This window comes from Lytechinus variegatus, chromosome 3 (assembly GCF_018143015.1).
Source record: "Lytechinus variegatus isolate NC3 chromosome 3, Lvar_3.0, whole genome shotgun sequence".
NCBI classification, from domain to species: Eukaryota; Metazoa; Echinodermata; class Echinoidea; order Temnopleuroida; family Toxopneustidae; genus Lytechinus; species Lytechinus variegatus.
In genome coordinates this window covers 21,451,847-21,459,789 of record NC_054742.1, presented here as the reverse complement: position 1 = coordinate 21,459,789, position 7,943 = coordinate 21,451,847, and the positions used below count along the sequence as shown (strand labels likewise).

Genomic DNA, 7,943 nt, shown 5'->3' with positions numbered 1-7,943 from the left:
TTAATTAAAGGACATACCATGGTACTACCCCGCCGATATCCACAATCAGAAGGGGATAACCGATACGGTGTGGGAATTTTATTTTGCTTCTGAATGTTGAATTATGCACACAGATTAAAAGAAAAGATAAATCCTACAAAAAGTCCCACATGTCTCTCATTCGACATTTCTATATCATTTTTTAGAGGCCTATATCATTATTCTATATCAATCCGTCCATACTTCCTCAAAATCTAATTTTTCTCGATCTTAATGCATCTTCACCCCAAACCTCTGTATCAATATCACCCCTACATCACAACCCCACCTCCTTCAAAAGAAGGAATCATTAATTCACAAAGTGAATGTGCCCTTGAAAATGAGACCTTACGAGATAAATTAAAGTAAATTGGTGTTCTTGATCATGAAATGCTCAATATTAAATCATTTTATTTATATTTCCAAAGAAAACAGAAGAGAAATGGCGAGTCTTTTTATGTAGGCCTATATACCAAGATCATTAGCTCTATTTAATGGGCGAATGGCTAGCAAGGTTCTGTAAAAATTAGAATATTTAGAATATAAACATTTTACATCCCAAATTTATATAATTTAAGTGATATATTTAGGAATTTCCCTTTCTATTCAAATCAATTAATTGCTAGGTGGACTTTGCCATTTACAAATAAAGTTATTTACTACTTCATAATTTCATTATGTTTGAGAACAATGTTATTGAGAAAGACTAATGAAAAAAATGACAATTTCCAAATCTGGTTGCAAATTATATCATTTTAATAAAGCACTCCCCACTCTTATTATCTCCCCCGTCTGTTTCTTCTTCAAGTATCATTAAAAGTGCAATAATCATACCGTCACTCTTTGTTTGCACACTTTTATCAACTGAGCCAGTGGCGTAATGAGCAAAACAGCTTGAGGGGGCCCAGATATGACTTATCGGGCAATTTGTTTTGTTAGGATTTTTTTTTTGGGGGGGGGGGATAGATTTTGATGTAATATTCAGAAAATAATATTTTTCTCCCTTCCCTCTCTCCTTTGAGCTGAACTTCCCTTCTCCATCTCCCACTTCCTCTCTCTCTTTCCTTCGATTTCCCTACTGTTAGGTTTGTGCCCTGCAGGGTGGTGTTTCATAAAGCTGTTCGCAAAGTTACGCACAACTTTACGAACGACTGGAACATGTTCTTATACATAAGTCAGCTACATAGGGATATATCATATAGCACAAGAAAGGGTCACCAGCCGTGCGTAAAGTCATTCGTAACTTACAGTTTATGAAATGGGCCCAGTCATATTGTTTAGATAGTGACATTAAATGTCAGTCCCAGACGTATTTAATCATATCTGATTGATACACGTTAAATAAACACACACACTCACACACCCTCACACACACACACAATCAATTACTTTTCCTTTGAGGTTGAGCTTTTTAAGTTTGAGTACTTACAACTTAAATCACCGAATTAAAAAGGGATACATATGGTAAACAGAAGATCTTTGATAAGGAAGGTTGCATTATTTTTATTACATTACATCACATCAATATCAAATTTACAAATATATTTCATACCGGTACATTACAAAAACTGACAATGGGTGGTTTTCAAAATATCTCTCATTTAAAGTTGAACATGTCTTTGGATTAATTCTAACCATTTCTCAAATATGTTTAACTTTAACAACTTTAACCATATTGATGACCATTTCTTCATGGATTACCAGCCCTTCTCCGAGTGCTAAGATTCCTTAGAACAAATGGATATCATACATGTAGGTAAAATGGGGTTACATTTGGGACACTATATGAAAATATCCTCAAAACCTCTGTAATTCAAGAGCATGAAGAGAGATAAATTTGTATTAATAGACCAGTTCGTAGTTAACTCATGAGCAAATTTTGGTCAAATGACCTTTCATTTCAGACATTATGATAGGCAGATTTAAAAGAAAGATATATGACGTAAGCATGCCTCACATGACAAGATGCAGAAATTTTGCATAGACCTGGGGAGCGTTTCATCAACATTTTTGTCCGACAAGTTGTCAGATCTGACATCTTTCTCTGACTCTGATTGGCTGTGAGGCACTGTTACTATAGTAACTGTCGGATAAAATGGGACTTGTCGGATAAAACGTCCGACTAGTCCTTTCATGAAACGCTCCCCAGGTCACCCAAATAGCACACCCATGAACAATCTATGACGGTTTTTGCTGTATTTCTTCTTTGAATGCAATGTACTTGGCCAACTGTTAAAAACCAGTATTAGTTGATGCATTGCTTTTTTGTGGATCTAGTGAAAACACATTTCAAAAGAATAATCAAGACTTCAATGATGGTGCTTATCTCATTGAATGTTAAACCACTCTGTAACTTTAGTACAAATGACCTTCTGGTCATGCGCAGAATGGAACTACGAACTGGCTTATTATCTGCCAACCAAATGATAAAAAAATATGAGTAACAGAGAACACTCTTTTGATCCCATATCAATCTACTATTGTACAGGCTTCAATTGATGTCTTTTAGACTTGTAAGTGGATGCATATCAGACCTTCCATTCCACTAAAAAAAAAAAATTATTCTCCCGGTCCTGTGTGACACAGATATTCACAATTATTTTGCATTTTTATCACGAGAGACTTACTGGTCATGTAAGGATTCAATTCACATATTGGTTCCCAGGCACAGGAGGTGCCAAACAAAATAAAATCATCATTGGTTGTGCATGCAACTGCAAATTTTAAGACCAATAGCTGGGCCATTTTACATATTGAACTAAACTGATAACGATCTTGAATAATAAGAGGGAACTTAGAATATGATGATCAATCACACTTTCAGTTTTGATGGAATCTATTACACTCCTTGTATTTTGGGGCCCAGAGCTAAGTTATTTTGACCAAATATTTCATTTGACAATTTAATATAGGAGTACATCAATCCTGAGTATTCTAGCTCTATTTTGAGAAGTAAATTTATAACAAATTGAATGACAACATTGCTGAATAATTAATAATTCAGTTATCAAGGTGTCAAACTTGTGGCCATTTCAATTGTTACTGAAATTGCCACTTTTAAACTGAATAGGTACAGGTTACTTTAATTAAATTATCTTGTCTGTATAATAATCACCTTGCTTGTCTATCACCCATTTCTTTCACATTGTATAAATTGCTTGTATTCCATTCATTCTCATAATATCCACCTTTTTTACACATACAGAGTTACAGACAAATCTTTCCTGCACAAAACCTGGTATTAACAAAGAGTTGGCAACATATTTCAAACATATTTTGGGGGATTAATTCATGCATGAGCATCCAATATAATAAACAAATTTTTAACAGCACAATGCACAGGATTTGAAACTGCACACTACTTTTTTCTTTTATATTTATTCTGTATTGATAAAGTATGGTTAAAACTACCCCTTATTGACCACCTAATTTTCTAAGCATCGTATCTCCGAAAATATTGATCAGTTTTACCTAGTTTTCATCTCATTCTTGCAGGAAATTGAGTGATCAGATTCCCATGTTTCGATCGGCGACTCCAATTCAATTCACGTATATACTGGCGAACAACTAATACAACAATTTTACATTTGCTCATTCGCACCCTTCTTTTAAAATCGACCACCCACGATACACTAAGTTTACGGCCGATTCTTGACTCTTCCAAATCAGTTCTATGATGTCAACATATTAAATGATCATCTCACAACCTCCACTGTGAGCTCCTGCACATGATTCGACGATCGACGACGGATATTTGTTCTAAAGCAGTTCCCTATCGCAAACAGGGCGGGGTTCAGGTTCAGTCATAACAATTTTAATAAATTCTACTATATTTTTACTTTTCCCTTCTTTTTCTCTCGTAAAATCGATTCTTACCGTTCCTATAAACACTGCGCCTACTCTCCTGCGCGTATAGTTTGTAATACGCAATAACTTTATTTTTAATGGATGCAAGGTGGTAGATATGTGGTGCTCTCACCATACAAAAATATCCTGTAAGGGACTATAATGCAGTCAGCGGGACCTGGCTCCAAAGAGAAAATTCTAAATCAAATGTGGTGTATTCACTGTGAATGAACAAATATTCATCATCTAAATTCAGAATATCCTTCAGATCCTCCAACTCAAGCTAGTAGCCCAAGTAAAACAATTTCTCAGTATATTTTATGAACATTTGAGCATATATATACTATTTGAATTGATATAGTTTTAATATGTAAATAATAACAAATAGGCCAAATCCAATAACAAACATTGTAAATTGCATCATCTTGGGTGAAGATACATATACATGTAATGAAATACATCACAAATCCCATTACTGGGGTTCTTTCATTGTTAAGGAGAAAAATAATGGAAACCAACACTATGAGTGCATTGCATTCCTGATTCACCACCATGATCGTTCATTATGCACTTTTTGTCATGATTTTAACTGCAATTCCAATTGCTTTTTAAGTCAGAGTGGACATAAAATTAGCTGTCTATACACTTTGCCTTAAATACTGTATATTCTCAGTGTTATTGCTCTCAGATTTAGAAAGAGACAAATCTTTAATCTGATCTCTGCAATATATAGGAAAAATCAGAATCATATGGGTCAACAGTCAACTAATAATGTGATACATACTATGATATCAAGTAGGAAAACATGATACATTAAAATAATGCCTCAGAAATACATCGTTGAAAGGTTGTTACACAAGCAGTTCTTGTATTGTCAACATGCCAAATAGGCATTTCAAATTGGTTTGATGCACTTCAAAGTTTTATTCAAATAAAAATGTGTACCAAAACTTTGAAACACACTATTAAGGGGTATTTTGATGTAACTGGTTTATGTATAAAACCATAAGTGGTACAAGTTAACAGCTCACTTCCTACAGAACTAATTGACTGTTGCTGTATACATGACAATTTAAAAATTTAAAAGAAAAAAAAAAGCTCTGGATTTAGCATCTTTAAAGATTTACATGTAATAGAGCTCTGCCAACAGATCATTTCTATGGAAAGCAAAAAAAAAATACATATTGCCATATGTCCACTAGACATGAAGTGATGATTATGAGTTACCAAAATTTCTTTGTTCACCATGTACAAATGATTATGTCTGGGAAAATTCTCACTGGTTAATCATTGAGAAAATGTTTAGTTTTCATATTCTCCCCCTATCATTGTAAGATTATAAGAAAGAATCTATTTCATATCCATGTATCATGAATATGACTTCATAAAACAAAATAGTAATAAAATCTGTAGAGCTATTCATGCTCTTGGACTAGAATAATTTTAGTTCAATCATATAACAAGACATAACTGTTCTGTTTAACTTTTTATTGTACCCATAAAACGTAGTGCTTGAATCTTGTTAGTTGTCTCCTGCTCCACGTCTTCCAGATCATCAGAGTGCTTGCTCAATGTCAGGATGTAATCAAAGCAACAATCTTCTTTCCTCCACATGAAAGCTTCCATATACAACACATGACCATCTCAGAGTTTGGATTTGGTCTAAATGACCACAGTTTCCCATTTTCATTTCACATCTATTAATCTCAGCAGAATCCTAGCTACTTCATTATGAACTTTTATTTGGTTCATCAAAGTCTTCCAGAAATGATTCTTGTGAGACAGAATAAATTGAGTATGTATCTGAGAATTAAATGTAGGAAATTAAGGAAAGGTAATCTCTCATCATAGTTCAGGCTTCTAGATGAATAAAAAGTAATGACCCCAGACTTACATTATGAATCTTACTAGTATAAGATTTGTAAAATGTGCACATTTGTTATTAAACAAAAAAATCTTCATCTTATTTCATTTTTTATTCAATCATTGTTCTTTCTGTCATTCATATAATCCATTTCAATTTTTTATGGGGGGGGGGGCAGAAGTTTTGATGTCTTTGAGAGTTCATTAAAAAAATGCTTTTGCCAGCTAGATCTCTATGATACTGCTACATGATATACTGTTCCCATTGTTGTGTTTACTTTGTGGTAGGGATAAGAGGTGGCAAGAGAGATCTTGGGCCAGTATTCAATTCAATACGGTACTTAAGACATGTAATTTTGTCATTATTCTGCTAAAGTAATTGTACATAATCATCTTTGCTAACCAATCGCTCTTTGCTTTCTGGGGTAAGGATTTTGCTTTTTTAAATCCAAGTTTAATCCCTACCTGGGTCATGCCTTGCTATGCTAGTATGCAGTTTACAAAAGGACATATGCATAGTCAATATTACTGCATACAGGTGAATGGATTTGAGATTAGACCAGCTCTAGTCACAATGCAATGGATATTATAAAACATTTTGCTTAAATTTGGCTTGATATAGTAAAATATCAACAGAGAAAATGCTAAGTTATTTAGGGCTACTTAGTCAATCAGAACTCTGAATTGAATTAGGTCTACAGCCTAGAATAAAGTAGGGACACTCATCTACAAGTACAAATCAGAAATAAAAATACATCATGAAATTATTTGCATAAAAGTCCCTAAAATACATGAAAAGTGATTCATTAGACAATCAACTCACAGTCATAATAAATGAGATGGGGTATCCAAAACCGTTAAGCACTTCGTTTACAAAAGATGAAAGCTATGATAATTTTAATGATAAAAAAAATCTAGATGATCTGTTAATTTATATTGCAAATATGATGGTGGGCCCCAAGTCTGCACACCTAACAATTTGAGTTCAGATTTAACATGATTTTTTTCTTATTACACAAAATCTTTGAGTTGATAATGTTTCTTATATTATTAAGAGTAAGTGTACCAAATTTCCCATTAAAAAATGAAAGAAAATATAGGATTTTCTTGAAAAAACTTCGGGCAGTCATTTTCAGATTGAAAAAAACAATGGTACCCCATGTCTGCGCACTCATTCACTTTGCACACGTTTCGGGGATTTTGATGACAAAGGCTGCATTTTTGAGGCCGTCACATGAAATGCCCTGAATTCATTATTTTTCCACCATTTTGAGTAGGATTTTTTAATGAATACCTGCCTATGTATTGCATTTGTAAAGTTCGTGCTCGTTGCGTATCTTCTTTAACTAGAATCGCGCAGATACGCGGGTGCGCAGACTTGGGAGACCGCGCAGACATGGGGGAACTGACCATACTCTGATTTACTGATTTGTGCAAGATTTATCAATTCTATTTCAGTTGTATAGACATTCCACTTGGGGTATGAGAGTATGATGAATCGTTCAGTAAACTCTGCAGTCTCAGTTCCAAACACAGAAAAGTGCACTTTTATCAATTAAATTGTTCATTTGCACAAGCGATAGATCTCTACCTATATAACTCGAGGGCCATACAGTACCGGTTAACAATTACACAAATAACTACACGTGGGGCATATAGTAAAAGGATACAGACACCAAGCGCACTTGCTCCCAATGCCAATGCTAACAAACCATTCCGCTTCACATATCTTGCTCTAGACAGCTTCTCTACATTTTTTCGATGTGCGTCCGTCATCTTATTGATATACTCTTTGTCTCTAGCAGATAGTTCATCCCGAGAAAAGTCTACCCTCTTCATATTTTCAGGAGGTTTGGGGGGATTGCCAGGCCCGGTTCCTGTAGATGAAGCCATTTTCCGTGATTATGTAACCGCAGAACACGGACCGTATCCCGTATGTATACGCCGGCCTAGCCTGGTAGTAGTACGGGGCTGGAAGCCTGGAGCGGTCGCATTGGAGCTAGCTAGATGGGATTTTGTTGTCGCAACTGCAATAACTTCCGATATTCTGCTAGCTCTGATCAGCCTTCCCCTCCTGGGGCCCCCTCCTCAACTCAATTCAATTTAAAATCCATGTAGACTCATCTGCCGAAATAACTCTTTCCTAAAATAGAGCTGATCCAGCAACTGAACATGGGATGAAGAACCGGCAGCTCAGGGGCTAAGCGTCTTCAGCC

At 35.1% G+C, this 7,943-nt stretch overlaps 1 long non-coding RNA gene across 1 annotated transcript; it reads right to left on the bottom strand.

Annotated features, from left to right (window-relative positions):
- Positions 1-2,220: 2,220 nt before the first annotated feature.
- On the bottom strand, positions 2,221-7,941 carry LOC121410488. The gene is made up of 2 exons (XR_005969344.1): positions 7,398-7,941; positions 2,221-5,667 (listed from the first exon to the last, which is right to left on the bottom strand). It is a non-coding gene; the product is annotated as an uncharacterized LOC121410488 (long non-coding RNA).
- Between the last annotated feature and the right edge of the window lie 2 nt (positions 7,942-7,943).